This window comes from Impatiens glandulifera, chromosome 4, assembly GCF_907164915.1.
Source record: "Impatiens glandulifera chromosome 4, dImpGla2.1, whole genome shotgun sequence".
Classification (NCBI taxonomy): domain Eukaryota; kingdom Viridiplantae; phylum Streptophyta; class Magnoliopsida; order Ericales; family Balsaminaceae; genus Impatiens; species Impatiens glandulifera.
The window spans coordinates 10411756-10421698 of NC_061865.1; positions in this window are offsets into that span (position 1 = coordinate 10411756).

Here is a 9943-nt window from a genome sequence, read left to right on the forward strand (position 1 = left end):
TCACTCGGTAACGCTTTCTTCACTTTCTATTATTGTTGTAATATAAGTGAAGAAAGCTTTACTCGGTAGCGCTTAACTCACTTTCTATTAATTTCTCTCTTTCAACTCTCTCCTTCGAAAATCTTATATGAACCCAAAACCCTAGCTCATGATATGTTTTTCAGATCTAGTTATACAAAATCTTTATTTTATTCTTAAATGTTCAGAAAACCAACAATGACAACACTAGAGTAGATGAATCATTGAACAAATCTCCTATTGAGCCTGAAAGGTACCGATTTCTTTGCCGGAAACCTATTTTCAAGATTTAATTTTGAGAAGTTGATGCAATTCTATTAACGTTGTAATGGAATCTCATGTGGGAATCTCTCTCGTATGAACTAGACTACATAACTTTTCGAGACGAAACTTGATGTATGAGATTTTTGTTGGGAGTTGGTGTAAATATTCACGCAAATATTGGGTTCTAGTACAAATGTTTGTGGAGATTTTTGGTTAGAGATGGTGAGAATGTGTATGTTTAGGAGAAAACGTCTCGAAAGGTACCATTTTTTTGTCGAAAATCTATTTTCAAGATTTCATTTCAAAAGCTAATGCAAGTCTAATAACGTTGTGAAGGAATCTGATGTGGAAATCTTTCTCGTGTGAACTAGACTATATTAACTTTTTGAGAAGAAACTTAATGATGTAGGAGATTTTTGTTGGAAGCTGGAGCAAATGTTCACACAAATGTTGGGTTCTGGTACAAATGTCTGTTGAGATTTTTGGTTGGAGCTAGTGAGAATGTGCGTAAATAGAAGAAGTTATCATGTAAAACTATAAATTATTTAGAATTATAGATGTAAATAAAAGAAGTTATCATGTAAAATTATCCAATATTTAGAATTATAGACGTAAATAGAAGAAGTTATCAAGTAAAACTATCAATTATTCCGAATTTATAAGCATAAATAGAAGAAGTTATCATTTAAACTATCCATTATTCATAATTATAGGCGTAAATAGAAGAAGTTATCATGTAAACTATCCATTATTCATAATTATAGGTGTAGATAGAAGAAATTATCAGGTAAAACTATCCATTATTCAGAATTATAGGCGTAAATAGAAGAAGTTATCATGTAAAATTATCTATTATTCAGAAATATAGGCGTAAATAAAAGAAGTTATATATCATGTAAAACTATTTATTATTCAGAATTATAGGCATAAATGGAAGAAGTTATCATGTAAAACTATCCATTATTCAAAATTATAAGCATAAATAAAAGAAGTTATCATATAAAACTATCCATTATTCAGAATTATAGGCATAAATAGAAAAATTTATCATGTAAAACTATCCATTATTCAGAAATATAGGCGTAAATAGAAAACATTATCATGTAAAACTATTGATAATATCTCAATACCGAACGATTTTTCGCTCGGTAATACATTGATTTAATACGATCATCATTGGTTTCTAGAAGCCCTCTCGGTAATACGAATTCAAAAAATACAAATTGGATATTAATCAATCAGTATAGGGAACCACCGATTGAAATTTAACTAATCGTTATAGGGAAACACCAATTGGAATTAAACCTATCGGTAGGAAAACACTGATTGGAATTAAACCAATCGATATATGTTAATGTAATTAAAAATATATATATATATTAATTAAATTACAAATGGCCACAATAAACCCCTTCATGATCAGTTCACCTTCTAGCTTAAACTCCCTATTTATGTAAAGTACAACTCTTGAAATGGTGGTTTGCACATGAACATGTTTTTTGTAACTTGATATTGTAACTTTATTCCGTCTGGAAAGGCAAAATTTCCAATATTAGTAAGAATTTACCAACTATTTTAGCGTTATCCCATCCTTGCAGCAAGTTACCAATCGTGGCGGCGATGGCTACAAGCACTACTAAACTCATCTTTTTTACTACTAATACGAATCTGCCTTATTAAAAAAGATTTCACATCAATAAAGGAGATGTTGATCTAGAAGGTGAAATAGATTGGTGTGAATACTGAACAAATTAAAGCTTAGTAAAGCATATCTTATTAGAAACGAATGATTAGTTGTGGATGAATCTAACTAAATTGAACATGGATGATTATAAAGAAAAATGAATTGTGTTCAGTTCAGTTACATTGAGTTAAATATTACTCTTATGAAAAAAAATAAAACAAGGAGACTCCATAGCGCTTCATCGCAGCAGAAGGGGCGACGGTCACAAGGGATTTCAGAAAGAGATTTTAGAATTGGGGAAGAAGAGGAGCTCTAGAGTTTTGTTAATTAATTAAGCAATACCGATTGTTGTTTCTACCAATCGATACTAAAACTTAATAAACTCGGCAAGATTGCCACCCATTTTTCCTAGATATTTTTAGGGTCTATACCGATTGGTTATAATACAATTTAGAGTTCTCAATTTATAAGAGCTATAAATAGAAGTGAAGCAAGCTTCACTTTGTACGTTTGTTTCACTTCTATTAGCGCTGTAAATAAAAGTGAAAGTAGCGTTTGTTTCACTTCTATTAGCGTTATAAATATAAGTGAATCAAGTTTCACTCGGTATCATTTTTTTACATGAAACCAAGCATTATGAATGATTTTAACAATTTCTGTAATCATATTTTCTTTTTAAGTTCAAAATATAATTATGTTTCAAAGATTATAACTCATTTTTTACATTAAACCAATCATTATGAATAAGAGACTGATAACAAAACAAAGAACAACAATATGTAAAATGTGTTAATAATATTAATAAATATTTGAAATATAATAATTACAATGTTTATACAACTCTTATCTAAATGATTTTTGCAAATTCTTTTTGTTCTCAAAATCGCATTGAGCTATGACATTAGAATTTTGTGTATGTATTTTATCCTCAATGTGCTTCTAAGGCCTTCAAGACAAAAAAATTATAAGAACATCAATAAATAAGTGTGAATGAAGACTATATGTTTAACACTTATATTTTTAATAGTGATGTCACAATTCCAGATTTTGACATCTCCTTTGTAAGTCTCCATGTGCCTCTTACAATATACACCACAACACATGATGTTTACATCATTTTTCCATGGCATTTTTAAACATTTAAATTTCATTTTATTAACTCTACCAGCTAAGGGAGATTCTATTTTGACTCAAAAACCCAACAAATAATCTTATATGTTTTTTATACCAGTATACTTACTTTGAAAAGTAATACCGCGTGAAAGTGACATGTTGTCTAATATTTATAATTTGTCTATATTCGTATTTATACATATAACATAAAATGGTTAGTGTAGATTACCGGTATAAATATCTGAAAAAGTAGAATTATTACTTATCATTGCATATAAGCATAAACGAAATTTCTTATTTGAAGGGTTTACATACAAGATGAGTCGTGTTGACCTCTTCTTTTGATATTTTAAATCACTTCGTCTCTTCCTTAAGTCTATCCACAAATGATTCGGAACCATGGTCGATCAACATCTGTACATAAATTCTACATCACATTAACATTGAGCAAAATATATAGAACACAGTCAAGTGAAGTACTTACATAAAATAATGTAGAAAAACAAATTATTCGTTTTTCATGTATTGCTAGCCTTTTAAAATTAAGGTTCGTTAGATGGGCCCAAACGTTCACTATTTTAGTGCAAACACACATGTCTTATTTCATTGAGTTAAGAAGTTTACGTGACAAATTTGTTGACCCCATAAAGAGGACCTCCCTGCAAATCACGTTAATTTAGAACATACACTATTTGGTATTCTAATAGATTGTACGCAATTTTTATTAGAAAATATTGAGGAAAACTTTACTTACTTTTGATCGAGTTCTTCATAAAAAACCAAATCCGCCAATAGTTGTTATTTGTTTGTTATTTTACTCAACTTCTTGTCCACGGTGTTCATATAAGGGGATTTAAGGACCATCAAAAGTCTGTTAATCTTCATCTTTAGATGGTCTTTAATATTTACACATCCCTTATCTTCATCATCTTCAAAATCTTCACTTAAAGATTCTCAATCAACAAAATCTTCAATATCTATAGTGTCCTCATTTGTCGCCTTTGAGGGTCTTCCATATATACATAATCATCTTCATTAGGCACAACCATTGGGGGACTATTATTTGTAAGGTCTTCACTATATACAATGTCCCCTTTTTCCGCCTTTGAAGGGTCTTCCATATTTATACAACCATCTTCATTAGGCTCCACCATCGGGGGACTATTATTTGTAAGGGCTTAAATAAAAGTGTCCCCATTTGCCGCCTTTGAGGGGTCTTCCATATTTACACAACCATCTCCATTAGGCTTAGTCATCGGAAACTATGATTTGTAAGGTCTTCAATAAAAGTATCCCCATTTGTCGCCTTTAGAGGGTCTTCAATATTTACACAATCATCTTCATTAGGCTCGATCATCGAGGACTATTATTTGTAATGTGTTCATTCACTTTTGACTTTGTAAAATTTTGGATACTGACATAAAAATAGATCTATAATCGATGTTGTGTTTCTTCAACTCGCCTGATTGATATAAAAGTTGTTGTGCCATATCTTTAAAAGTTTAGGCGACTTTGGATGTCAACATCTGTAGTTTTAAATCAGAATAGTTTATTAGTCTCAATAACTATAATTATATACAAATGGCAGTAAAATTGTTAATAAAGTACCTTTTATTACTTGTTGGAGATCATAAATCAATAATCTCATGTTGAGGTAATTCCAAATCATGATCTAAAATCTCAAGTTGAGGTAATTCTAAATCATGATCTGAAATCTCAAGATGATTTTTTGAAAGTGGTAGGTGTGCCCTGGCTCTCTCACATCTAAAACCACATGATTGAGATTCCAACATGTTGATCACTAACACTATGGTGTCATTCCAACAAGAGATGATGAGAAAATACCTCTAATAAAGATGTCGTACACCATTTTTAACAACCCCATTGAGGTAACATAACTAAAAGAAAAAGTAAACATGTTAGTGAATATTTAATATCTATCAAATATAAATAATAGAATACTTATATGTTAATAAAAAAAGATTTACCAATAAAAATATTAGAGGTCCATCAAAAAAGAATTATTGATTTTTTTGCCATTTTCTTGCACTTTCAACCAATCATGTTATTGTAAATTTGCACCAGTTAAGGTTCTTTATGTTCTCAACATCCATTAAGGATTTGTGAATTTTGAACCTACATTAATATAATACATGTATAAATATTCACAAATACAAATAGATATATAATAGATTTTAAAATATGCTTACATGCATCATGAATTTTGAACTGTACATAAAAACTTGAGACAACATAGACAACGAAGTCAATTTTGAAATTGTTGTTTGCACTTATATTATTTAATATCGTTGATATCATAGAATTTTTTTTCAGAAGCTCCATTGGTTTCATTTAGGCCCCATCTTACCCTCCAAGACCTCAAGAATAAAACATATACAAGGTCATGTGTGTCCGTCTCAATGGACTCAACTATGTCCATTGGCCCTCTAGGGAGGTTGGACATAAACTGGGCAAGTTCTTCATTGATAATGATCTCGTTATCGTTGGCCAATACCAAAGATCTCTTGTTGACGTCAAATATGGCCATGACATGTTTGGATAAATGAATAGGGCACTTGGATAAGCCCAATGTAAGAAGGGAATCAAAAACGATTTCCTTCACAACTTTCTTCTATTGTTTAAAAAGGTTTTGAATCATATTGAAAAGGCCATTCGGGGAGGTTCTGGTTTTAAAAATTACATTCCTTCTTTTGGGGGGATTTGATATTTCTTCATCAACATTTATAGCTGTAAAAGCAAGAAGAGACAATGCTTCAACATTTGTCGATGACTTCGTCTACCTCTTCCTTTCATATTGTTTCTTTTAAACCCTACAAAACAAAATTTTCAATAAAAGAAGAAAAAGCAGTAATTTACAAATGAAATACACTGGAAATACACTAATGAAAATATTAGAAACAAAATATTAATCAAAATAAACTACCTCTCTGATACATAAACAATTGTGTTGATGTGGTTGGATACATGGACGATTTTGTTGGAATTAAGCTAATTCCATTAATGAATGGAAATAAGATTGTAAATAAATAAAATCAAATAAAATTCACACAAATTCAAACGTGAATTAACGGTGAATTTAATCCAAATTATAATTAAATATTAATTGTTTAATTAATATTTAATGCCTAATTAGAAAATTAAAGCATAATGTTAGGATAAACATTTAGCTTTAATTGGCCTATTGGCTAACGTATGGACTCTTCAATTAGCTAGCATTAGCATTGAATGTCTAACATTGCATTTCTGCAAATCAACGTATAGGCTGATGTTAATTAGTTATGGATTAATTAACAAATGAATGAGCAATATTTATTTCTAATAAACGTTTGGATGGTTTTATTTACAGGTTTAATTCTCAGCAATATATACCCATTCATTATTCATTTTACACATACTTCATCCTTCATCTTTCTCACTCTAGAATTCCAAAAGGCCTTCTTCTTGTCTTGTGAGTGTTTCTTCGAGTTCTTCGCTCGATATTTTCTGTTGAAACTCGGTGATAGTTCAGGTACTTTGTCAAGCTCGTTGTGTAGTGATTCCGGTGCTGAATCACTACTAGATTCGTTGTACCCTGGGAGACAGCCATCTGTGACAAGCTCTAGCACACGGGGAGACGGTGGAACTGTTTTAAGGGAAATGTGTCTAACACATGCCTCGAATCAACATTTTATCTGGTGATTTCTTTCTTTGTAACATTGTATTTATTTAATTTGTTTGTAACATCGTTTATATATATATTTCTGTTATTTTTCAAGACAAGATTTCTAACAATCTTAAAACAGTTTCTTTGTGTTAAGCTATTTAAGAGCTTGCACCATCGAATATATTTTTTGTCTTTGATGTTTCAGAAATACAAGTCGCGGTGTTGCGGAAGAGATGATGTTCATTTCGAAAAAATGAAAAAGATTCATCTTAAGGAATCAACAAATAAAGATAAGTCTTTATTGCATATAAATATGTTTGATTATTAACACATATGTTCTTATGCTGTTAAAGCTTAGTTTTATAAGCTAATATATTTTGATATGAAAATTTTCTCAAGAAACATTAATTTGTATATTCATTATACAAATGTTATATAGAAAATAAATTAGAACACAATAATTTAATTTGTTCAGTCTTATTTAAAAATTTGTTTGGTTATTAAAATTATTAATAATAATGAATGAAAATAAGAAAGTAACTAATATGTTAGCTTTCAATTTTTATAAAATTTATGGTGTTAAAATTAATTATAATTGAAACATATGGTTTCAGTTTTAAAATAAATAATTATAATATATACCTTCTTTTTAATTAAACAATATAATTAATAAGAATATGGTAGGATGATTTAATAAATAAAGAGATGATATCTTTATTTATACATTGTTTTATATATTACATTTTATTATGGTTTTAAATGTGTATATATTCATTGTTTGACAGAGTTTAAGTCAAAAAGAAGACAAAATTAAGTTTCTCTAAAAAGAAGACAAAAGGTCGTAAACAGTAATATAACATTGAAAGAGTGCATTGGCGCAGTGGTTCAATATTTAGACGCAATGAGGCGTGGAGGAAAAGAGGTCATGTGTTCGAATCCCTCTGATGAGATGATTTCTTTTGTAGAAATCAGATTTGTTAAAATGACAATGGTCATTGATGTTAAAAACCATTCTAATTTCTTGTGTAGAAATTATGAGTTGAATGGGGGTAGTCAATGATTTCTTTATAGAAATCGGACTAGCTAAAATGACTTTAGAAACTATGAGATGAATGGATAGTCAATGATTTCTTGGTAGAAATCTGACTCCTTAAAATGACTCTATCCATTGATGTTGGAGATGAATGGTGTAGTTAATGATTTCTTTATAAAATTCAGACTTGAGTCTTGATGTGAAAATCATTATAATTTTTTTGTGTAAAAATTATGAGATTAATGTGTTCATAATGATTTCTTATAAAAAAAAAACATGATTTGTCTAAATGACATTAATTATGAATGTTGAAATTATTATAATTTCTTATGTGGAAATTATGAAATAAATTGAGTATAGAAATTTTAATTTCTTAAGATTAAATAAGTTGTTTGTGTTAGAACTTATTCTATTCATGCATTGAAAGAGACAATTATGTAAGTCGAAATAATTTCGCAAGAACTATCTCGGTGAGAATGATCCACCTAGATTTGTTTTGAGCATTGCCGCTTCACGTGGATTATCGTTCATAACACGATAATGTAATTACTTCGATTAAGACATGAGGTACATTTGTAGTTATGTTTTATTTGATCATATTGCTAATTGATTATTATTATAAATCATGCATATTAGCTAATAATATGATGATTCATGTTATTCATAATAAGTATGATTATCTAGAAATTTATATATATATATATATAAATTAAGATTTATTTTCTATCTATTTTTATTTTAATAGATAATTTTGAAATTTGTCACAAATTGTATTCTTTGATTGACAAAGAATTGTTAAAGAATGTTATATGTCATCTAATTAATTAAGAAACGAATAATTGATGACATGAATATTTATTTTTATAATTAGTTAGTTTTATATTCGATTAAAGATAAATGATCAACATTCTAATTAAGTGTAATAATTAATATTCTAATTAATTATCATGTATTTTTTAAACGTATTTTTGATGATAAATGAAATTGTATATATATATTTGTTTAATAATATATGACATATTATTTATTTGATTACGTTTCTATGTTATTGACTATATATACTATAGTTGTTTTGTTGTGGTGACAAAAATTCATGAAGCAATAATATATAATAACATATATATGGATATATTAAATTTGGTATAATATAATATATTTGATATACATTGTTTAATTGTATCATAAAGATTTATTGGATTTGATATTTTGAAATCAAATAATTACAAGAAAAGTCTTGTTTGATTTGAGAATAATGTGGCAAACGTGCCGATATTGCGGGATGCAAACGTGCAATCGAAAATAAATGTTTAAGCGGTTTCGGTCAAAGATGCTTAAAACATTATGATTTCTTTTGTAGAAATCATGTGATATGGTGAATATTTATTTGATTAAATATTCTAATTTCTTTTATAGAAATTAATTGTTGAAATGAATATTTTAATTGATTAAATATTTTAATTTCTTATGTAGAGATTATGTGAAGAATGATTTATATATGAATAAACATTCTAATCTCTTGTATAGAAATTATATTTTATTCAATTAAATATTTATGATATAGTTATCTTATTCATTGTATGATAAGTATAACAAAAGAAATTTGTAAAAGAATTGTGTGACAATTTCTTGATTATAAAATCATTCATTTAAATCATATAAGTGTGTGATTTAAAAAAGGGTACCAACACGAATGTGGGGGCAAATATTTTTATTGATTATAACACAAAAATAATTGTGTATATTATGATAAATAAAAAGATAATTTATTGTTAGAGAAATCTGTTCTCTATAAAAGATAAAGTTGCGCAACTTTACAAAAAGAAAGAAAATAACAAGAAAATGTCTTGTTTATATTTGCTGAGTTGGTGTTCAAATCGATATTTTAGATTTGAGGATTTTGAAATCAAGAAACGTGTCATATTTTGACATTATTTTCATAAAACTATGAAGAATTAATGTCTTCAAAAGGATTTTATGAAATAAATGAAAATGAAAGTTTATAAAGTTTTGATATGACTTATAACAAATTTTATAATAATGATATGAAAATTTGATCATACTTTTATTAAAAAGTGGATGTGACAATTATATATATCATGAAGACAATGAAAATTATTTCATTATGTGTCTTTTGTACCATATTTTTATCGTTGAAAATTACGATAAA